Source organism: Ictidomys tridecemlineatus, chromosome 3 (assembly GCF_052094955.1).
Source record: "Ictidomys tridecemlineatus isolate mIctTri1 chromosome 3, mIctTri1.hap1, whole genome shotgun sequence".
NCBI lineage: Eukaryota > Metazoa > Chordata > Mammalia > Rodentia > Sciuridae > Ictidomys > Ictidomys tridecemlineatus.
The window spans coordinates 22,398,377-22,421,825 of NC_135479.1; the positions used below are offsets into that span (position 1 = coordinate 22,398,377).

Here is a 23,449-nt window from a genome sequence, read left to right on the forward strand (position 1 = left end):
TGTGTCTGTGCCTCTCAGGGGCACACGCCTGTGGGCGTCTCTGGGTGCATCTGCGTGTTTGTATCTGTCTGTGCTGTGTCCCCGCCTGCTCCCCAGTCCCTGGCTGGGAAAGGGGACAGGATGGGGACGCTCCGTTCTGGAGGTGGGGGAGGCAGCGGGTGGCTTGATATCCCAGCCGGTCCTGGGGGCGTCATCCTTGCCCAGACGCGCGCCAGGCACCATGTGGCATGTGTGCCAGCCGGCACAGGCTGAGGGCATCCTGCCCGGCTTGAGGGGAGGTAGAGGAGGCAGGGAGCGGGAAGAGGTGGAGAGCTGAGCTCAGAACTCAACTCTGGGGCCAGAACCTTTCCATCTTCCTAGAACTCCACACATAGACACATGCTTGAGGAAATTTACAAGTTACCTGTTGTCCCAAGGGCCCAGACAACCCAAAAATCATTCCTTCAGATACAAATATCCTGAGGGAAATGTACAGGATGCAGGTCTGCTCTGACTTGCATGCATGTGTGCAAATCACCTGCCCTTTGCACATCAATTCCTGCACAAATGCATACACACACACACACACACACACACACAAATATCTAAGCCATTCTTAGAGGATGGAAGTTGCGAGAATCATTTTTTTGTATCACAGAGTAGGATCTTGCACTACATAGGTGGGCATCTCCATCCTGTAAGACCAGGTAACAACTGGTAGCTCCTATGATGGCTGTAACATCCCCAAAGACGTGGACACATTTCCCTAGCACAATGCAAGCTCTAGGATGTCATCAGGGGTTCCTGCCCTCTGCATCTAAGGCAGTCTGGGAGGATAGTGCTGCTTCTGTGCTTCCTTTGAGAAAGAATGAGTGAGGGGGAGGAGAAAGGCATCAAAATCGCTCCGCCCTCCCTTCACCCATGCAGCCAAAGTCCTCATCTCCCAAGAGTCTGGCATACTGGAGACAATCCTAGATTTTCTCATCCCAACCCCAATTCTAACTCGCTGTGCAACCCCAGCAGGTTATTTCACAGTGAGATTTGAACATGACCAATCATGTAAAGGAATTAGCTAAAGGGAATTGTCATTAAGGGTTATTACTATTATTATTATTGTATTATTGATACCATGGACAGAGTGGTTGGCAGGACTGATTAAAATAGTATAGCCAAAGCTTCTAGCACAATATTTGATTAATAGTGGGTACTCAGTGAATTCAAGTCCAGCACGAATTTAATGATAGAATTTCAGGAACTTTAACAGTTAAAGGGAGCTGAGAATGACAGAATTCTTGCTCCAAACTAGAGGCAGGCATTCCCAAGTGGAGTGGGAGGAATGGATGTGAGATGTGCAAAAATGCTGAAGGACAGCTGGGCACAACAGAGTGGGGTTGTGAGAGGAGATGCCCTGAGGTTGGGGCATCTGGACCTCTGTCCCTCAGGGCCAGGAAGCCTCAAGAGGGTCTCCATTCCAGGTCTGAACTCTATCCACATGTCTTCCCACCTGTTTCTCTCCAGGCTTCCCCATTTCAATAAATGGCAGCACCCAATTCACTGCCCAAGGCAGAAATCTGGGAGCTGTCCTTGAGTTCTCCTTGTCCTCACTCTCCATATGGCCTCTTACCAGGAATTATTGACTTTTGCTCCAAAATGTGCCCCAAATCCAGGTTCCTCTCTTCTTCCTCAACACTTCTCCTACAGGCCAGCTCACTTCACCTCTTCCCTGGGTCCCTCCTCTAATCTCCCATCTAGTCCCCAGTTGATGCTTTCTCCCATAGCAGCTTCTCAAAATACAAGCTGGGACCAGGAGCTTGGTGACACATGCCTGTAATCCCAGTCACTCTGGAAGCTGAGAAGGAGGATCACAAGTCCTAGGGAATTTAGCAATATCATGCCTCAAAATAAAATAAAAAGACCTAGGGCTGTAATTTAGTAGTAGAGCACCCCTGGATTTAATCCCCTGTACTGGAAAAAATAATAAAACAAAATTAAAGGCCATTTGTTTTTTTTCCTCCTTCTCCCCCTTCTCCTCCTTCTTCTCCTTCTCTCTCTCTCTCCAGCCATTTATTTATTTATTCATTCATTCATTCATTTATTTATAGACAGGGTCTTTCTGTCCAGGCTGACCTCAAATTTGTGGTCTTTGGGGGACTGGGGTTGTGACTCAGAGGTAGAGCACTCGCCTAGCATGTGCAAGGCCCTGGGTTTGATTCTCAGCAACCATATAAAAATAAATAAAATAAAGGTATTGTGTCCAACTACAACTAAAAATAAATAAATAAATTTTAAAAAAATTGTGGTCTTCCTGACTCAGCCTAAGTCACTGGGTTCACAGACATGTGCCACTGCACCAGCAAACTGGGTCATTTCACTTCCTGGCTTAAAACCCTGCAGTGGCCTCCTTGGCCTGTTAAAATCATTCTGGTTGTCTAAGCTTGGGGGTTTGGGAGGAAATGGAGAGTGAGTGATAATGGTTAGAGGTTTCTTTCTGGGGTGATGACAAATCACCTGGGGATGGAGTTTCTCTCCTTTCTGCAAACACCTTCCAGGGCTGTTTTCTTAGACCACCCAATCCCCTCAGCTCCCTCCCTCTCTTTGCTTGGCTGATTCGTTTTGATGCTCCAGGTCTCAGTTTGCACCCTTGCCCCTCAAACCATTTCTTATTCTTTTACCCAAAACAGGCCTCCCCCTTACTTTGGAGTTCAATATCCTGTTATTTCCTTTGTCATACTTTAACTGCTGAGAGTTTGTTTTGTCTGCCTCTCCTCCTGGCCCAGAGCTCTCTGAGGGCAAGGACCACAGAATTTCTTCTATTCCCTTTGTACACTTTGAGCCTATCATGGAGTAGGCACTTAAATGTGGAATGGCAGTATTAATTAATTAATGCTTTGTCATCACTGAAGAGGGGTGGGGAAGGGTGAGCTGGTCCTGTAGCCAGGGCTCTATCTTCCCACGTTAGGGGCTCTTTCTTCCTCTCAGGAGATCTCTGCTGGCAGCCTCCTAATTATATTTTACTTGACTATAAATCTTTTCGTTAAATGTAATTGAATAATACACCTTTCGAATCATCACATTAACCTAGCATCCGCTCTAAGGTGGTAATTAAAGGCTTCCTAGAATCTCCCACTAGCTTGAAGAGGACTGGCTCTAAAATAATCCTCTGCCAACACCAAATGTGTAGGCACTGTGCTCCTTCTGCCCTCAGAGAAAGTAGAGGTACAGGAGCTGGGCTGCCCGGGGTACCCTCCTTGTGCTCCACCGCAGGAATCAGATGGCTGGGAACAACTCTCCAGCCCCCAGGCCAGCACTCCCTCTGGGATCCGGAGCCTTTGGTATTTCTTCTTTTCATTTTCTCCTGGGCCCCAGGAGAAATCTCAGAGCAATCTTAGAGGGAAGGTCAGAAAGGAAGAGGAAAGAGAAAGAGCAAAAGCTCTTCCAGCACCTGGTGTCAGCTGGTCCTTATCCCCATTGGTCTTTGCAGCTATCTGAGCAACAGGCTAAAGGGGCTGACTCTCAGAGAGGTTCTGCATTATGGTGGGAGAGATTTCAATGAAAAGTCCAGGGACTTAGAATCTAAATTCTGAGGGCAGTCCCAGCACGGCCCTTGGTGGTCCACACCCTCAAGCCAGCCCACCCACCCCCTTTCCAGGACTTCACTTCTGGTTCCCCAAGCTCAGAATCCTAGAATCAGCCTTGACAAAGCTGTTTTACACCCCACACCGGATTCACCAGCAAATCTGTCTGCTCCACCTTCAAATAAATCCTGAATCTGAGTACTTCTCACCAGGTTCACCACCACCTTCTGGTGCAGGTCACCTTCCCTCTCTCCTGGACGACCACAGCTCCTGTTTTTCTCCCTGCCCTCCCACCCCAGCCTATTTTCAGTGCAAGCAATGAAGACCCATCCCAGGTTCCAGTTTTTGGGTACCTGGATATCTCTCTCCTCCCTTTCTTTCCTCTTGGGCTACTCTCTTTTCTTTCTTGTCCAAGACACACTCCCACCCCTACACCTTGGGTGGTACTCAACACCAGTTCTCTCACCTGTAGTTATGTACTTCCTCCTTCACTCCTTTCCCAACCAGCACCTGATTTTCAGACTCAACCCTAGAGAACTTCATATGGCTGGTCTTTCACAGACTATTGGAAGGATAATCAGTCTCACCCCTTGCAGACTCCAAGAATGACGACGCTGTTCACTTACTGTGTGCACTAACTTGGGACAGGTCCTGAGCTCAGTGCTTTAAACCAGCACTGTCTGATAGAACTTTCTGAGAAGATGGCAATGCTTAATTTCTGTTTTGTCCTGTACTGTAGTCAGTCGTCCACATGAAGTTATTAAGCATTTGAAACATGGCCAATGTGACTGAGGAAATGAATTTCAAATTTTATTTAATTTAAACTAATTCAAATTTAAATAGCCACAGGTGGTCAGTAGCCTCCAATTGGGCAACAGAGCTTTAGACAAGCTATTTATTTATTTATTTATTTATTTATGTACTAGGGATTGAACCCAGGGGTCCTCAACCACTGAGTCACATCCTCAGCTCTTTTTTTATTTAGAGACAGGGTCTCACTGAGTTGCTAAGTGCCTCACTAAGTTGCTGAGATTGGCCTTGAACTCAGCCTCAGCCTCCCAAGATGCTGGAATTGTAGGTGTGCACCACCATGCCCAGCACGTTTTATTTTAATCTTTATAATTACCCTGGGAGTAATATTATCCCCGTTTTACAGATGAATAAGAGTGACTAATTAGGATAAGAATCCAGTTGTTTGTTTCTAGAACCCTCTGACGAACTGTTTCAGGGTTTGGGGCCAGGGGAATACCACAAATCCTTTATTGGATTCCTTCTGTATGCTCTTTTATAAAGCCCCCTATTGAATCCGACATATTTTTATCCACATTTGACAGATGAGAAAATTCCTACCTTGCCTCTCCCCTACCTTGTTCCCCAGTCCCAGCTTGTTCTCCCCAGAGGAGTTTCAGTGATCCTTTTCAAAAATGTGTCTGATCATGTTTTCCCTCTGCTCAAAATTTGTCCAGCACTCCCCATTTTACTCATAGGGAAAAACAAAATTGATAGGAAGTCCATGCCACTACTGGCCGTATACTTGTGCCCCCCTCCAGCTTGCTTGGTCCTCTCAGGCCACTGCACTTCCCCAATTCCTCCACTCCCTCTCACTGATCCTCTTGGCCCTGCAGGCACTGGCCTGCCTTACAGCCTGTGCACCACAGGTCTTAGCTCAAGTGCTTCCTTCTAAAGGAGGCCTCCTCTGACCTCCTACTAAAAATGGGATCCTCCTCCTTAATGGAGATCACCTTTCCATGAACTCCCCGCCATGGCAGCGACTCCCTTCTGACATCAATGTGATTTGCTGATGTATCATATCTGTCTCTCCAGCTGGAATAAAGTTCCATGAGAGCCAGGATCTCTGAACTACGCCAGAGTCTCAAACAGTTGGCATAGTAGGACATAGGAAATCAATGAAAATATGTTGTGGGCTGGGGATGCAGCTCAGAGGTAGGGTGCTTCCTAGCTCACAGAGGAGCTGGCTTCCACTCCTGCATGGGGCAGGGGGAATCGGTGAAATCGGCCCCAGGTGTTTCTGCTTTTGCAGCAGGAGGGCTTAGGTGTCAACAGGAGCCCCTTTGCTTCCAATGCTGAGCTCCTCTCTCATAATCACTTTCTCTTATGTGGCTCCCTCCACAAGTTCTCTTCTTGAGATGATCTTAGGCTACCCCAGGAGTTCCCTGCTTATTCAATCTCTAATATGATGCTGAGAAATTTTGCTTAAAACTCAGATCCTTCTCCCTTCAAGGCAGCAGCCTGGGTCTGTGTCGAAGGCTGTGGCCCCAATAGGTCTCTTTCTTCCTCCTGCTCCTCCCCTTCAAACCCTCTATTCCTCCCCTTTCTGCTGAAGAGGGGCTGGACAAGGGCTAGTCCTTTCTTCCTTTTAGGTGGGATACCCTGGGACCTAGCTACCCCACCCCACCCCATCTGGGTATGCACTGATATAAAGAGAACAGAATTCTCCCATCCCATGAGAAAGGATGAAGAGTTGCGTCTCCTGGTAGGGAGCATAGGCAGGAGCTTTTCCCTGGAACTGGCAACAGGTTGTTCATGACTCCATTAGGAAGGATGGGAATTTAGCAGCAGGAAGGACTTCCCCAAGTTAAAAAATCAAGTAATCCAGGTGTGATAGTGCACACCTGTAATCCCAGCAATTTGGGAGGCTGAGGTAGGAGGATTGCAAGTTTGAGGACAGCCTCAGCAACTAGGTGAGACCCTGTGTTAAAATAAAAAGGCCTGATATGTAGCTTGGTGATAGAGTGCCCCTGGATTCAATCCCCAGTACTACAAAAATAATTAAATAAACAATAAAAAATTAAAACCAAATAAAGTAATGAGGGTCTTCTCTTCGTAAGGCTTAAGAGAGCGAACCCATGCATCTTCCTGTATTTCCTCCTGTATATCTTCCAGAACAGTCAGCAACTGTCCCTGGTCTCATTCATCTCCAACATCCCTCTTCCACTTCCCTTCATCCCTTTCCCTCCTCCCTCAGTTGAAGGCCATGTGCAGGGTCAAAACAGAGGGCCAGCACCACATTATCCCAAGGAATACTGATCCAGGTCAGGAGGGCAGAGCTGATCTGGGATGCAGGGCCTAACCATCTTCTAGCAGTTGGGTGGGAGGGAAAGGTTGGGGCTTCAGGCTACTTCGGGCTCTGCCCTATCATAGCTGTGTGGTCCATAGAAGTAGGTCAACCTCTCTGAGCCTCAACCTGAACTTTCTCATCTGTTAAATGGATACCTGCACTGCAGCATTATGCAAGTTGGAGATGGCTCATAGGAATTTCCTCATAGGAACTGTCATCTGGACCAGAGCAATGGTTTCCTTACTGGCTTGCTTCCCTTCCTCCAGCCTCACCCTGTTCCAATTCGACCTCTGTACCTTGCCAGAAGCCTTTTTCTAAAACTCAATTCACTGCCAAAAATGCCTCCTAAGTTACCCATTGCCTCCCAGGACACAGCAAGCACAGTGATTAAGAGCTCCGGTTCTGGGATCAGACCTGGCTTGGAAGCTTGGCTCTGTTACTGTCTAGCAGTATGTTTTGGGTCAAGTTACTTAACATCTTTCAGCCTCCTTACTCATCTGGAAAATGGGGTAAGAGTATTTGCTTCATGTGGTTATTGTAATGAAGAAACAAGGCAATTAATATGAAGCCTTTGGCACATGGGAAATGCTAGCTATACCTATTTTTATTTTTATTTTTGTGATGCTGGGGATCAAACCCAGGACCTTGTAAATGTTAGGTGAGTGCTTTACCATTGGGCTATATCTCTAAGTCTATACCTATTATCAAACATCAGGATAAAGCTATAGTTCCCAGGCATGGCATTTAAAACTATCTGCAGGAGTTAGACAATCGGAAGGACTTCCCAACTTTTAAAGCAGGATTGTCAGAATGAAGCACCTGGCCTGCCCATCCAACCTTGTTTTCTGCAGTCCTCCACATGAATACTGCAACAGTGCGTCAACAGTGCGTCACTCATCGGCCTCCATGCTGAGGCTTCTTTCTGTGCCTTTGTACATGATGTTCTTGCTGCCCAGAATGCTCCTTGCCCACCTGGCAAACTCCTACTCATTAGTTAAGACCCAATTCAAGCTTCCTTGTGTTCTACCGTCCGTTGGGTTAAGAGCCACCGGCCTTAGAACCAGGCCGCCTGAATTGTAATCCCAGCTCTGCTGTTTCCTAGCTGGGTGACCTTGGCAAAGTTACTTCACCTCTCTGGGTCTCAGTTTCCTGATATGGAAAATGGATGTGATTGATAGAAACATTTATTGGATAAAGTTGTTGTGAGGAGTAAATGAGTTACTATGTGTAGACTTTGCTCCCACATTTGACAGAGTGAACACCTGAAGAGGTAAGCCACCATAATTATTATCTCAGACTTTTTTGCTTGCCAGGGCAAGCTCTGTCTCCCCCATCAGAATGTGAGCTTACTTAAGACTGACACTGAGGGGAATGTGACCCTTCTGCCTGGAGGGACAATTGTGTAAATTCTCTTTATCAAGAGTTTTCTAACTGGGTGTGGTGGCACATGCCTGTAATCCCAGCAACTCAGGAGGCTGAGGCAGGAGGACTCGGCAACTTTGCAAGACCTGGTCTCAAAATAAAAAATAAAAACTGTTGGAGATGTAGCTCAGTAGCAGAGCACCTGGGTTCCATCCCCAGTAACCAAAAAAAAAAAAAAAAAGCTTCCTGATGGGTCAGGCTCACATCCTGTTTGATCTCTGGGTAATCTTGTGAGCTGGGTTTTAATCTCCTTCCCATGTGAAATGAAGGCCCAGAAGTAAATGCCTTCCAATCCAAGTAAGCAAGTAAGTACTGGAGTCGAGTTCCGCCCTGGGGTTCAGCTGACTCCAATCAACCCCTCGGAGCCTCAGTTTTCTCACATCTAAAATGGGATGATAGCTGTTCTTCTCACTTCCCATGTTTACTCTGTGATTAACAGTACTTAAGTGTGAGACCCATCAAGAATGGGATTTGCGTTCCCCTTAGGAACTGGGTAATGCTTTGTTTAGGATAGAAACAACTTTGCAGGGGACTAAACCAAGGAGTAGCTGAGGCTCAAATGGCCCAGGGCCCCAGGTCTCCTCTCTCCCTAGGGTTTGTCTGGGGCCTGGGGCTAATTCAGCAACCTTCCCTTTTCCTGGGCCCATTGCCAGCCCCTCCACCCCTTCCCCCCCACCACCACCACTGGAAGACAATGGTGGGCAGGCCCGGCCTTTGTGAGAGGGGTCAGGTCAGTTAATCTTGGGCTGGGTTGGGGAGGGGCGCTTGGGGGACCTGGGAAGGGAGTGGGGGCTGCCTGTGGGGAACAGACAACAGCGGGCTGTTGAGAGTCAGAGGGCGTTGGAGGCAGGGGGCCTGAGAAGTAAAAGCCTGAAACAGGCTTTGGGGAGCATTTCCTCCGAATGTAGATTTGAGCTCCTATTAAACTTGCCAAAAATTTGTGTTAGCTAATGGATTCTTAATTCTGTCTAAAATGAGAGAGGGAAAATTATGCCATTCATCTTGTATTGGTTTGAAATTACATCTGACACCTAATCGATCATACTGTGGAACATTAACTCTTTGGAAGAGACCCAACTTTTTCTCTCTCCCTCGTTTTCCAGGGCTCTGGAGCCACCCCCCACCCCTGATTCCTTCCTTTGTATTTCATTAACTAAGCAAAGCTCTGGCTGTCTCTGAGGGTGAGGGGTGAGGGTTGGGGGAAGGGTTCCTTTGAATCCAGAAAAATAATAAGGGCCCCCAATCCTTCGCCCACAATCAGAGCCCCCACTTTCAACCTTCGAGTGACCTCCTCTCTCATCCTGCTCTTCCCAGGCATTGAGATGTGTGCAGGAACACAGAGAGGAAGGCGTCAGGGTGTGGGGTGACCTCAGAACCACCTTGGGGGCACCAGGGAAAGGCGGGGAGCCAGGAAAAGCGGAGATGGCACCTGGGGCTGGGCAGCGGCCATGGCAGGGGGCTCACCTTCGACTTGCCTGGCAGATGGGTGAGGAGGAGGAGGGCAGATGACAATAGATTTGCCTCTGGGGATCCTGATGAGCTCTGACTGAAAACCCCAACCCCAGACCTGCTTTTCTGGAAGACTTTCTGGCAGCAGGGAGAATCCACTGGAGGCCGCCAGGCCTGGGCTGGGAGCCTGGCTTCACTCCTGACAAGCTGTGTGACCTTGGGCAAGTTATATAATATTTCTGAGTCTCAGTTTCCTTCTCTGTCGGAGCCGGAGCTGAATAACACCACCAGGGCACAGAGCTGGGTGAGGACTGGATGCAGGTAGAACTGAGCCCATTTCCTGGCACAGCAGGTGCCCAAGAAAGGTGACAAGGAGAATCCAGATCTCTGCTCCCTCCCTGCTACTGCTTCCCCTTCTTTCTCACTTCCCCCACCCCTTCCCTTCCAACTCCCTGCCCTACCTGAGGACAGAGCCAGGGGTGAGCAGCCACAAAGCCACAAGATCAGGCAGGCCAGTGCTTCCTCTCTAAGAGGGCACCTGAGGAGACCTGGGACCCAGAGTCTCTGTAGGTCCCCTGGCCCTCTTCTTTTTGGAGATTCCCTGTCTTCCCACAAAATTGTTCTCCCACATGAAGAACTCACTCAGAACTCCTTACCCTACCTGGAAGGTGGAGTCTCTTAAAGGGGAGTTTTAGGTGGTGGGACCAGGAAGAGGGGACACTTCAGCTGGAATAGACCCACTTGCTTTTACTTGGGCACTTTTGATCTCTGCCTGTGGATTCTAAAGGGCTCCTATCCCCAATTTGGGCATCTCTTAACTTTGGCTGGAAGTGAATTGGACTCGGTCCCTCAAGAGCAAGGGAGAGTAAAGAGAACCTAAGACTCAGAGACACAATAGGCCAGGGTCACAGCTAAGGGTGGGCAGGAAAGGGCAGGGACATAACTCCTGCTCTATTCCTTTTTCCCACAAGATATCACCCTGGTTTCTCCCTTAGCTTGGCTTTGGACACTACCAAAAGAGGTTCCAGGGCCCTCCAGCTCCTTATGAATGGAGTCATCATTGAAGGCACCTGGCATGCAGCTGGGCTCTGGACAGCAAGGGAGAGGTTAGGTACCTCTTTCAGGTAGACTCTGGACCTTAGACTTTACTCTAAAAAAGCACCCCACAAGCCTGGTGTGTTGGTGCACACCTGTAATCCCAGTGGCTCAGGAGACTGATGTAGGAGGCTCACAAGTTTGAGGTCAGCTTCAGCAATTATCGAAGCTTTAAGCAACTTAGTGAGACCCTGTATCTAAATAAACTACAAAATGGGGCTGGGGATGTGGCTCAGTGGTCAAGTGCCCCTGAATTCAATCCCCAATACCAAAAAAAAAAAAAAAAAGCACCCACAAATATTCAAATAAGAGAAAGACAAAGGGCCCAGTCTGGTTTAAACAACTAATTGTCAACACAAGGAATCACGATCTCCTATCAGATATCTGTCCCTGGTGCAGGAAATAATGGCCTAGAATGACCATTCTTGGGCCTGTGGAGTAGGTCCAGTGCAGTAACTAAGAACAGTGGTGAAATACCCACAGTTTACAGAGGAACCTAGGACTGGGAAAGGGAGGGATAATAGGCCAGGGTCACAGGTGGGACACAGAAGCCGAGAACTTGGGCCTCTGACTCTCAGCCCAGTGCTCTTCTCCTACATCTGCATCTAGGCCACTTTCCAGTCCCAACAGAGCCTGCAAGCAGCTATCATCTTAGGAGGCAGTGACAGCTGCTGAGGGAGGCTTCCCCTGAAGAGAGAGAAGAGCAGAGAGGGCTGAGGAGGTTTCTTAACTTCTTCTTCCAACCCGACACACAAACAAACACACAATGGCTGGAATTTTATTTCCAAATGTCTCTTCTCTGGGGAGATCACTGTTTCCCAGGAGATGTCTTGTGGAGATGCCCCTTCCTGCCAGCCTCCCTGGCAGCCACAAGGGGGCGGAGTCTTCATCTTCAACTTGGAGATGCCACAGCCAGGGTCCCACATGGTTTGTATTAACAGGAAGTAGAACTGAGGGATATACATGCTGAGGATGGGGCAGGCCAGTCAGGCCAGCGGGGAGACTGAGGCACTTGAACCCAGGGCCACAATGATGGAGGACCCTGGCCAGCCTGGCAGGCCTCCACATGTATACTTACTTGCCTCCAGTTATAGACGAAAAATCCTCCCTTGCATTTTTTTTCCTCCTAAATTGGAAATATTTTTATTGTGTTTTGCCCTTGAACATAAAAGTAAAACATGATTGTTGTAAAAATAGGTAATTCCAACAAAGGCCCCAGACTCAAATTTTAGGATATTTGCTCATAGAAAAGTAATTAGTCTCTGACTGAAAAGTCCAGGGCAAGAGAGCTGTATCCAGGAAGGAGGGGAAGCATCATGACATTGTGGAATGTTCTAGAACCTGGGAGGTCCCTCTGCAGCAAACACTCTGTATTAGAGAGGCTGCTGTGTAATTTGGCTGTTACCCCCAGAAGTTCAGTGGTTTCAGAGTAGACGTCTTCCCAACCCCAGCTGAGTTCATTCCTTCTGGGTGCACCATGCTGCCCCAGTGTGGTTACCCAATAAATACAGGTTGAACTCAGGTGGAGGTTGTAGCTCAGTGGTAGAGTATTTGCCTCAAATGTGTGAGGCCTGGGTTCAATCCTCAGCACCACATAAAAATAAATAAATAGAATAAAGATATTGTGTCCATCTACAATTAAAAATATTTAAGAAAATACAGGTTGAGGGCTGGGGATGTGGCTCAAGCGGTAGTGCGTTCGCCTGGCATGTGTGCGGCCTGAGTTCAATCCTCAGCACCACATACAAACAAAGATGTTGTCCAAAACTAAAAAAAATAAGTAAATATTAAAAAAAAAGAAGAAGAAAATACAGGTTGAAAATACAGGTTCTGTGAAGAAGAAGAAACAGGCCCACCAATCAAGAGTGACCTCAATCATGTTCACACACACACACACACACATACACACACACACACACAAATCACCATGGGTCCTGAAAAAATAGCCTCAAATTCTTCACCAACTCCTTCCTTTCCAGGGTTGAGGGGACTAAACTTTGGATTACTCAAGAGAGCCAAGCCCATATAAGACATTTCCTAGGTCTGGCCCTGGGACAGGACAGGGCTGAGGCGCTAGGGGGAGACTGTCAGGGCTTGTACGCAGAGAGGCACCATGGACAGAGGGATGAGAGTGGTGGAGAGCCTGAACTTACATATTAACTCCATGTCATGCCAATGAGATGGAGAACAGTTTTCTCCCTCTACTCTGAAAATGAGGCAGCTTAAGCTGGAAGGTTCAAGGTCATTTTCCAGTTAAGAATGGATTTAAACACATGGAGGAAACTCATCTCCCTCAGTGGATCTACCCCAAACAGCAAAGGAATGGAGGTCAACCCTTTAGTTCCCTTTTTTCTTTCCAGAGAATTTAGGTTGGGTGCTGAAGCAACACATTATATACAATTATTTCATTTAACTATTGACAAATAGGACATTCTTTGTTGGTACTGGGGATTGAACAGAGGGGTATTTTGCCATTGAGCTACATCCCTAGCCATATATATATATATATATATATATATATATATATATATATATATATATATATATATATTTTTTTTTTTAGATAAGGTCTTGCTAAAGTGCCCAGGCAGGCCTCCAACCTGCAATCCTCCTGCCTCAGCCTCTTGTACCCAACAAATGGGAGGTCTTAATCCATAAGTAAACCAAGGCTAAAATAAAATAAAATGTCTTTCCAAGGTCACAAACCAAATGGCAAAACTAAAGACATTCCCATCTCAGGCCTGGCCCAAGATGCCTTCCACCAAGATTCTGGCCGGTGGCTGGGGTGGGGGGTAGCTCCTGATAGAGTCTGGGGACTGGTCCTCCCCTTCACAGATTCCCCATCTCCCATTGAGCTCAGATCTATGCCAGGTTATGCTCAGATCTGTCCATAGTTATTTGGACAGACCTTATCCCTGCCTCCCCTGAGAACAGTACTCAAGGTGCCCAGGGAGGGCCATAATAAGACACGTGTCACCCATCCTTGGCCCCATGACCGATGCTCCAGTGGATGTCACCTTTCCCATTTTGTCAGGATGTTCTTCCCTGAAGTTCTCAGTCCACCACCGAAGTTTTAAGTCCATCACCGTGCTTCTGCTTCACCCCAACCCTTCCATATCCTCCTGGAGAAGGCGTAAAACCTTTGTTGAGGGCGAGCCCTTTGGCAGGAGCGTGGCGCCAGACACTACTCGGTTTCTTCTCAGAGCCCTCCCTGCCCACGACCGGGGCAGAGGCTAGGCAGGTCCTCCCTTCCCGCTGCAGGGCACCGAGGGGCCGACAGCCTGAGCAGCGACCGCAGGCGAGAGCCAGGGAAGGGACCCGCAGATGCCGCCTCCGCCCCCCTTCCTTGGCCGGGGCCCCCACAGTGTCGGGGAGCAGGAGGAATCAATCAGGATAATGAAGCCGCAGCCTGCCACGCACCGCGGGGGCACTGAGGAGCGGGGGCCGGTGCCAAGTCCGCCAGACGGTTCGGAGGAGCCGAGCCCGGCGCGGCCCGGCGGCGGCGGCGGCGGAAACCCAGTGCAGGCGTGCGAAGGCCGGACGCGGATCGCGCAGGCCCCTGGCAACCGCGCCTTGGCAACCGGACGCCCGAGAGAAATCTTAAAGCTGTAGCGCCTCCTTTCCCCGCCGCTGCGGTCGCCGCTTGGACCCCGGCGGAAAGGGTCCTACTGAGGAGGGTTAGTGGTGGGAGTTAGGACTTGGGGTCTGATTCCTACCCTCACTTGTTTATTTATCAAGTGTATCTTGAGCCTGCGTGCCCAAGCACGAGCTAGACACTGGGGAGGGGAATGGGCGGTGATTAAAAAATGAACAAGATCCTGCCAACAGGAGTTCACAGTCTAGCGCGCGAGGCAGACCAGACTGGCTGAGGTGAACAGGAGCTTTATCCAGGATGAAGGGACTTTGGCTGGAGGACCGAAGGGCTGTTACAAAATATTCCCGTAGTACCTGCTTCTCTCCAAGCTGTGGGTCAGGCTCTTCTTTTCTGGGCTGTCATTATCGCCCCAACAACCCTGTGAGATGGGCATTCTCATTATAATCATTATCCACCCCATTTTAAAGATGAAAAATTAGAGACCCAGAGAGGTGAGGAGAATTAGCCTGAAATCTAATTTTGCTTTTTGGAGAATCCAAGACTCAGTCATAGAACTTCTGACTCTGGCCAGCTTTCATTATGCATGTCTGCAAGGTTAGACCCAAGTGAGGACTTCCCAATATAAACTGTGTAAAAAGTGAGAAAGGAGAAAGAGTAATTGAAGGAAAAAAAATGGGTACATCACCCTCCTGCCATCCACTAACCTGACCCTGTCTATGCCTTTACTCATGAGGGCAAGATAGTGACCTCCAGATGTCCCTCTGGTTCTGTGATTTGATAGCTCTTGCCTGAAGTCCAGGCACTGCGCCACCCTTCTGGGCAGCAGTAGTTGGCAGGGGGCTGCCAACTGTGGGGGATTCCAGGCTTCTGAAAAAGGAGGCCAGGGTTGGTGGGGAAAGATTAGAGGGGTGGTAAGGGGGCTTTGGCAAAAGAAAGCTTGAGTCAATATCACCAGGAAGACTGAGCCTCATCTTCCTTTCCCTTGTCCACATATCTTTCTCTTTCTGCATCTTTATTTACACAAAAAATCTGTGCCAGGACCTGGGATAGGCTCAGAGGCTATTGGTGAGGCAAAAATCATGCTGGCTTTGGAGCCAAGCTCTGTCATTTACCAACTATGTGCTCTTGGGTAGGTGATTCAATATCCCTGAGCCTCAGTTTCCTCATCTATACAATAGATGCATTAATATCTACCTTTCAGCGGGTTATTGTGAGACTGAAATTTAGTGAGAAAATGTATTTATCACATTTGACACATGGTAGATGCTTACTAACTGGTAACACTTTAAATGTTCTTGATTATTTTAGTAGTCTAATAATAATCCTAAACATTTGTCTGTGTCCTAGTTCCCAGAATCTGTGAATGTTACCTTATCTGGGAAAAGTGTCTTTGCAGATGTGATTAAGAATCTTAAGGGCTGAGGTTATGGCTCAGAGGTAGAGCGATTGCCTAGCATGCATGAGGCACTGGGTTCGATCCTCAGCACCACATAAAAATAAAACAAAGGTATTGTGTTCACTCACAACTAAAATATAAATGGCTAAAAAAAAAAAAAAAGATTCTTGAGGCTGAAGCTCAGGAGGGCTCTCCTAGACCCAGGAGCACACCCTGGTTTCAGTGAAGCCAGATGGGGTGCAACAATAGCTCCCTGGAGCTGTGATCCAGCACTTCAAGAGGCAGGGCTTCAAGCTGGTTGACATGAAGATGCTGCAGGCACCTGAGAGCATCTTTGCTGGGCATTACCAGGACCTACAGAGGAGCCCTTCTATCCAGCCCTCAACAGCTACGTGAGCTCTGGGTCCATGATGGCCATGATCTGGGAAGGGTACAATGTGGTTCGTGCCTCAAGGGCCATGATAGGACACACTGACTCCACTGAGGCTGCCCCTGGGACTATCCAGCGGGACTTCAGCATCCACATCAGCAGGAATATCATCCATGCCAGTGACCCAGTGGAAGGGGCCCAGAGAGCAGTGAGCTGGTAAACTGGACAGACAGGGGCCACCACAGCAGCAGCTACCCAGCCTTAGGGCTTGTGCTGGCCCCAGCAACCCCCTGAGACCAACTACTTTGGTCAACAACTCCAGCCCACATCCATTCTATCTCCCCAAACCACTTTCTCGTTCACTTTCTGCCCCACCCGAACCCAGAGGAGTTTGAGGCCCAACTTTGTGTACCTTTATGTATCCTAAATCTGCACAAGATTGAACCAAATCCTTCTGTATCAAAGTGCCAGACACTTTTTGTGTCTTGGGTGACCTTACTTGCCCCAAAGGAGAAACATTAAAATCCACTGCTTATAAAAAAGAGAGAGGGGGAGAGAAGCTTGAGATGGGAAGATTATTCTGGATCATCTGTGGGTTCTAAATACCACACAAGTGTCCTTATGAGAGAGAGATAAAGGAGCAAAGGGAGATTATACACACAGAAAAGATTAGAAGGTGATATGAAGACGAAAGCAGAAATTGAAGAGATGGTCCACAAGTAAAGGGATGCTGGCAGCCACTAGAAGCAGAAAGAGGCAAAGAACAAATTCTCCCCTACAGCTTCCAGAAAGAGCATAGTCCTGCTGACATCTTGGTATGTTACCCAGAGAAACTGATGCTGAACCCCTGAGAGACAAGTACTCTACCAACTGAGCTACATCCTCAGCCCTTCTGTTGTTCTAAAAAAATTTTTTTTAGTTGTTGATGGACCTTTATTATTTATTTATTTACATACAGTGCTAAGAATTGAACCCAGTGCTTCACACATGCTCGCCAAACACTTTACCACTGAGCTACAACCCCAGCCCAATTTTCTGTTTTTGTTTTGTTTTGTTTTGTTTTTTGTTTTTTGTTTTTTTAAGTCACCAAGGTTGTAGTAATTTTGTTACAGCAGCCTTGGGAAACTAATACCTTTATACTAGAGATTTAGTCTTGAACAAAACCCAGGAATTCATGGTCTAGTGGGAAAAGAGAGAAGCAAATAGTACGCAGGAGCATTTAGAAGGGAGGCACTTTACCAGAAACCAGGTAGTGGAGGGGAAAGGTAGGTAAAGCTATTGGAGTTGTTTAGCCAGGTGAAGGACTAAAGCAGGAAATGTATTCCTGGCAGAGAGATTGGTATGGGTAAAGACATGGTGTGGGGCTGGGGATGTGGCTCAAGTGGTCGTGCGATCGCCTGGCATGCATGCGGCCCGGGGTTCGATCCTCAGCATCACATACAAACAAAGATGTTGTGTCATCCGAAATCTAAAAAAATAAATATTAAAAATTCTCTCTCTCTTTAAAAAAAAAAAAAAAGACATGGTGTGGGAGGGAACACTGCCTTCAGGAAACCACCCAAGGGATGGCAGGTGTGTGAGGGTATAGAGGATGGGCAGCAGGGGTAAGAAAGCCAAGAGCCTTGGCTTCTACCCCAGAATAGAATCAACCCCTCCAACCTGGACTGGCACTGAGCTCCAGATTAGAAAATCCCAGTCTGAGAGCACTATAAAGTCTTAGACACCATCAAGTATATATAGCCTTGCATGTAGTCACACATAGGGAAACTGAGGCCCACAGAAAATAAGCCCAATTAGAAAATAAGCTAGGACCTGAAGGCCACACACTCTGGCCTCTCTCCTGAGCGACATGGGTGTCCTGTTTCTGGTCAGAGATGCTGCTTGGAGGTCCCTTTGCAATTCACTTAAAAGTACAGACCTTGTGGTCTCTAAACAAAGACAGTGTTATTTGCATATTATTTGCATGTTGCTAATTAGATGAGAGAGGCATATTCATTCAGCCTCTCCCTTCATGTCTCCCTCTCCTATCTCATTCACATTGAGTTGTTCTTCATTTATTTCTTGACCTCAACAACTTTCCCCAGAACTCCAGGTCAGACCTCACCTCTCAAGTTCCCTTACCTAGCCCCAGCTCAATTTCTTGTATTAAGTCTTAGGTCCTTCCTGGAAAAGTTACTTGGTGGTCTTTGGTGTTATCTAGTCTGGGTGGAGGATCTTGGAGAAGCTTACAGTGGAAAGGGAAATGATGAGCTTTCCAGGTCAAAGTTTTCTCTGGGAATAGGGAGCAGGGAGTTCTGTCTCCCTATAGCTCAGTAGCCATCTTAATGGGGTGATAGGAGTGTGGGGGAGTGTTCCTTGGGGATCTGGTGGGCAGGTGCCAGCTGCATGCCCCAGGCCTGCCCCAAGCCTCTTGGCTGGCAGCCACACTAGGCCCAGGAGGAACCAGCTCTTGCTTTGAGGGAGGAAGAATCTTGGGGAAGGTCTAGGAGCATTCTGTGGCCTGGCAGCCTAGGGTCAGGTTGAGGTCACCATACAAATTACTATAGATCCTCTGATGGGGACAGCACATCCAGATTCTTGAGGCTGCCATCAATGTAGAAAATTGTGAAACATTATGCTAAAGCAAGCATGGTATATCCTTGAGGACAGGTACTAATAAATGTTTCTGATAATATGGGGTCACCTGTCTCTTGGATAAAAATAAAGAGAGGGAATCACAGATCTACCCTCTCATTTCCCATGAGCTCACTCTTCCTTTTGAAACCAAGGCTGTGCCCAACACTCCTCCCAGGTGAGATGTCTGAGCCTGTCATCTGGTGATCACCAGAGAAGGCACCACACTGTGGCCAAGACAGGTGCAAAGGATGATCTCAGGTGCCCCCTGCCCCCATCCTGGCAGAGGAGCTGCGGGGCTCCATCACCATGACCGATTTAAGTTAGCTGCCAGAAGCTGGGAAATTAGGATCTACAGAAAAACCTGGGGCACAGTTCAGGTTAGCAATTTGGAGATGCCAGCTTGCTTTGCGTTAGGATAGTGGCCTGCAAGTGGAAAGAAAGATTGCCCTGAGTGTGAATAGTTCCTTTCATGCATGAGTGATGTGTGAGCTATGTGAACACATGCTACGGGGGCCTCAGCAAGCATTTTGACCAGCTCGCACAGCTGTGTGCACACATCCAAGTGTGCATGAGTGTATGTTATATATGTCTGCATTCTACCTTCCCTCTTTTCTTCAGAGCAGGACTTATTTCCTGGTAAGATGGGAAATAAGGGATAACCTCAGTTTCATCACCCCAGCCCTACTTCCTTATGGAGAGGGTCCTGCCTTCATTTGCCCATGACAGCAAGCAGTGGATTCCTTCTTGGTCCTGATCTCTTTACTAGATGACCTCAACTTGCTCCAATTCTTCTGTCCTGGGAACTCCATCTTTCCCTAGTATGCTTCATGCCACTACCTCATCTAAAGTCCAAATCAAAGGGAGAGATGGGAAGAACTTGGGGTGATGCTGTGGATGTGGGAGGAGAAAGGGTGGATCAGATACTGTTCGATTTTGCCTGGGTCCCCTTGGAGCACTGCTGCTCATTTAAAATTCCGATTTAAAGCCGAGCGGCTCTTTAAATTTCCACATTAGCATGCCGCCCTGATGCCAGGCCAAGATGTTGGGATGGATTTGGCAGGAACGCCTCCAACAGTGGCAAGCAGCAGCATTTGCCAGCAATAAAACAACGCATGAATAAAAGAAGGCCGCTTGGCAGCAGCAGCAGCCCAGGTAGCTGGGCAAGCCCAGGAGGGGCTCTCCTGTGTGGGGGCTAAGAGACATGAAGGCCTGTGCAAGCCCATGTGTGAGTGTAGGCCTCTGTGGCTATCCGGACTCTTACCTCCAGTCTATGTCTGCAGTGGAATCTGGGGTGAGGGTCCAGGCAAGATGGGGGTTTCTCTCTTGTGCTTTCCTTCCCACTTCCCCCCAGGGTTATCTTCTTGGAGGGGACAGATGTTGCCTTTGATGAGGACACAAGGACTTGGCCTGCAGCCTGAGTTGTCTTGCTTTATTGGGGCTTAGAGAACAGGTGGGGTCAGAGAAAGCTACATTTCCCGGAATGACTTCCAAATCCATGACCTCAGATATCTGGGTGCTGAGGGGTACTATCAGGATAAGGGGGCTGGGTGAGAAGCTGTCATGAAGACTGGGTCATGGCACTGAGCTTGGAGAGCTGCTCTAGCCTGGAAGGTTGGCAATTGTCTGTGTGCTAGGAATGGGGAGCGGGCAAGGAGAACAAGGTGTTCCCAGGCCTGGCCTAAATTTAACTCCCCACAGACTTGAGAATATTGTTTGAGGTCAGTCAGCAAGGGCAGCAAAGGGTCAAATAAAGCCCTGGGCTGGATACCTTCTAGCAGTGCACCCCCTGATTCCCAGGGTCTGGAGAAAGCAGCCCCAAAGGACTGGCTGCTCTGGGATGCTCCTCTGTTCCACTAACCTTACTCAACTCTCCAAGCATCTGAAGGCACAAGCAGCCTGTCCTGCTTTGGGTAAACTGTCTATGCCTCCTACTTGGTGTAACCATTTCCTTCTCTGAAGCTCAGGGAAAGAGGACAAAAACAAACAGGGGGGGCTGGGGATGTGGCTCAAGCGGTAGCGCGCTCGCCTGGCATGCGTGCGGCCCGGGTTCAATCCTCACCACCACATACCAACAAAGATGTTGTGTCCGCCGAGAACTAAAAAATAAATATTAAAAATTCTCTCTCTCCTCTCTCACTCTCTCTTAAAAAAAAAAAAAAAAACCAGGGGTGGTGACAGATGGTCTCTGTAACCTCAACTAAGGCAGAAAAGAGGGGGTAATTTACTCCAGAGCTACATCCCCAGCTCTTTTTTAATTTTTAATTTTGAGACAGAATCTAGCTAAATTGCTGAGGCTAGCCTCAAATCTGCAATCCTCCTGCTTCCGCCTCCTGAATTGCTAGGATTACAGGCATGCACCACTGAGTACAGCTAGATTTTCTTCAGAGCACCCTTCTCTGATAGGACTCCTTTCCCTTTAAGCTCATGAGTGATTTCAAGCCTCTACACGGGGTGTCTGCATTCTACCTTCCCTCTTTTCTTCAGAGTGGGACTTATCTTCTTGTTTTCTGGTAAGATGGGAAGTGAGGGACAACCTCAGTTTCATCACCCCAGCCCTGCTCCCTTGTAGAGAGGGTCCTGCCTCCATTTGCCCATGACAGCAAGCAATGGATCCCTTCTTGGTCCTGAATAGAGGATCCTGGATTTTTACTAGATGCCTCAGCTTTCATGATTTCTTTTGTCCTGGTAACTCCCTCTTTCCCTAGGAAAGCAAACAGGAAGGGCTAGGCTGTGGCAGAGCAAGGGCCCATATTCTGCAACTATCACTGTCTGATCCTCAAGATTTCTTCAGGAAGAATGAGATGGCCTGACCTCCCTGTTTCTTGGTCCAGACATTGGAATGGGTCATCTCTGGAGTGAAGGAATAGCTTGAGAAGCTGAGTTTAGGGCACAGATCCCCTTATTATTTATTTATTCATTCAACAAATATTTATCAAACAAATGCTTTATGCTAAGAACTGTGCTGGGCACTGGGAGCACCCTAGTGAACACAGACAGACATGCTCAACGCCCTCACAGAACTTTCCATCTAAGCAAACAAAGGCCATCATTCAAATGACTGCACAGCAAGAGTGAAATAACTGTGCTAAGAGCTCAGAAAGAAGGACACAAGGTACCATGAAAATGCATAATTGGGGGACTTGACTGAGTTTAATGAGGCAGGATGAAGGGGTACATGTCTGTAATCCCAGCTACTCAGGAGACTGAAGCAGGAGGATCACAAGTTTGAGGACAGCCTCAGCAACTTAGTGAGACCCCCTCTGTCAAAATAAAAAATAAAAAGGACTACTGATGTAGCTCAATGGTAGAGCACCTGTGGTTCAATTCCCAGTACTTGAGGTGCAAGAAGGAGCAGAAGATCAGCTTGCAAAGGGGAGAGAGCAGAAGCAGCTTGAGGGCAGGAGAATTGGCATCACAGAAGGTGCCATGGAGGAGGTGCCATGATGCTGAGGGTTCCTGAGACACTATTTGCCCTGACTTCTCAACTGTTGGTTAGGAGTACAGGTATGGAAAGTCTCTGGCACTGTGCCTAACTCACAGTTGGTGCTCTGTAATGTTAGCTTCCTTTCCCCTCCCCCTGCTGAGCCTCCCTCTAGGGACCCCAGATTTTTGGAACAAAGGAGCTGCACTGGCTTTGCCTCCTGACAACTTAGGCCTCCAAACTCCTCAATGAAAGGCCACAGACTCTCCCTGTCTCTCCACCTTAGAACCATCACATGGAGCCCTACCACCCCCTAACCTACTTCCTCCTTTGCACTGGCCTTCCATGAAGAGGTCTAAGGTCTGGGTCTCAGGGAAAGATGCCATTCTGACTCTGCTTCTGGAACTGAGCCTGATAAGAGAGTTGGACTCCTCAGCAGCTCCCAGGGCTGCCTGGGGTGAATCCGAGTGTCTTAGGTAGGGAGAGGGAGCAGTGGGAGTTGAGGAGGGGGGCTGCCCACCGAAGGCGGCGTAGAGCCCAGAGCCTTTTCCATCGCAGACACCCCATCTGTCTCCCACAGAAGGCTCGGGTTGGAAGAGGTTCGGAGAAGGGGGGCATGGTGGGTGAAATTGTACATGTGTGAGCTGGCACAATGGCAGTGAAGGTGCTGGTCAGGGAAAGGGGTGGAGTGGTCAGTAGGAGGTGGGTGTCAGCACAGCTGCTATCTTGGCCACTGGGAACTAAAGTTCTGAGGTTAGGACTGGAGGTGAGGAGGATGATAGAGACATTGCTACACTTCTCTCCTGAGACAGCTTTGTGTTTGATTTGGATTTATAATTCCCAGCTCTACTGACCAGAGGGCAAGGAGTCATACCCCTACTCCAACAAAGTAATGGAAGATGGGCAATGGGAAGAGCTGTGGAAAGGGATACTCCCAAGCCAGGGCTTGGCTAAATTTATGCTACCACCCTCTGCCCAGCAATCAGAACCTTTTCAGACCTTAAAATAATATTTGAGCTCTCTGCTTCCTGGTGGCCATGTTTTTTTTTTTTAAGTGAGAGAGGGAGAGAGAATTTTTTAATATTTATTTTTTAGTTTTCAGCAGACACAACATCTTTGTTTGTATGTGGTGCTGAGGATCAAACCTGGGCCGCTACCGCAAGTGCACTACGGCTTGAGCTACATCCCCAGCCCCGCGGTGGCCATGTTTTGAGCAGTGTTCCTCCACCACACTTTTCGGTCATAATATTCTGTCACACCTTGGGCCTAGTGCATTGGAACTGATTGTCTGTGAATTGAGACCTCAGAAACCATGAGCCCCCAAATAAACTTTTCCTCCTCTAAAAAACATATTTGAGTTCAGAGTATTTTCTTTTCTTTTTTTTTTCTTTCTTTCTTTCTTTTTTTTTTTTTTTGATGGAGTGCCTAGTGCATGCTAGGAAATTGCTCAAT

General features: G+C 48.1%; 1 protein-coding gene across 5 annotated transcripts in view; it reads right to left on the reverse strand.

The window, feature by feature from the left end:
* Positions 1 to 11,361: 11,361 nt before the first annotated feature.
* Positions 11,362 to 23,449, reverse strand: part of Cdk12 (cyclin dependent kinase 12) — a 103,676-nt gene continuing 91,588 nt past the window's right edge. For 3 of the 5 annotated variants that reach the window (XM_078042077.1, XM_078042075.1, XM_078042076.1), the window contains one exon: positions 11,362 to 11,725. The gene's annotated coding sequence lies outside the window, so the exon portion shown is untranslated. Of the gene's footprint in view, positions 11,726 to 12,221 lie in introns of those variants that run through there. The other 2 variants (XM_078042074.1, XM_078042072.1) reach the window with 1 other exon arrangement.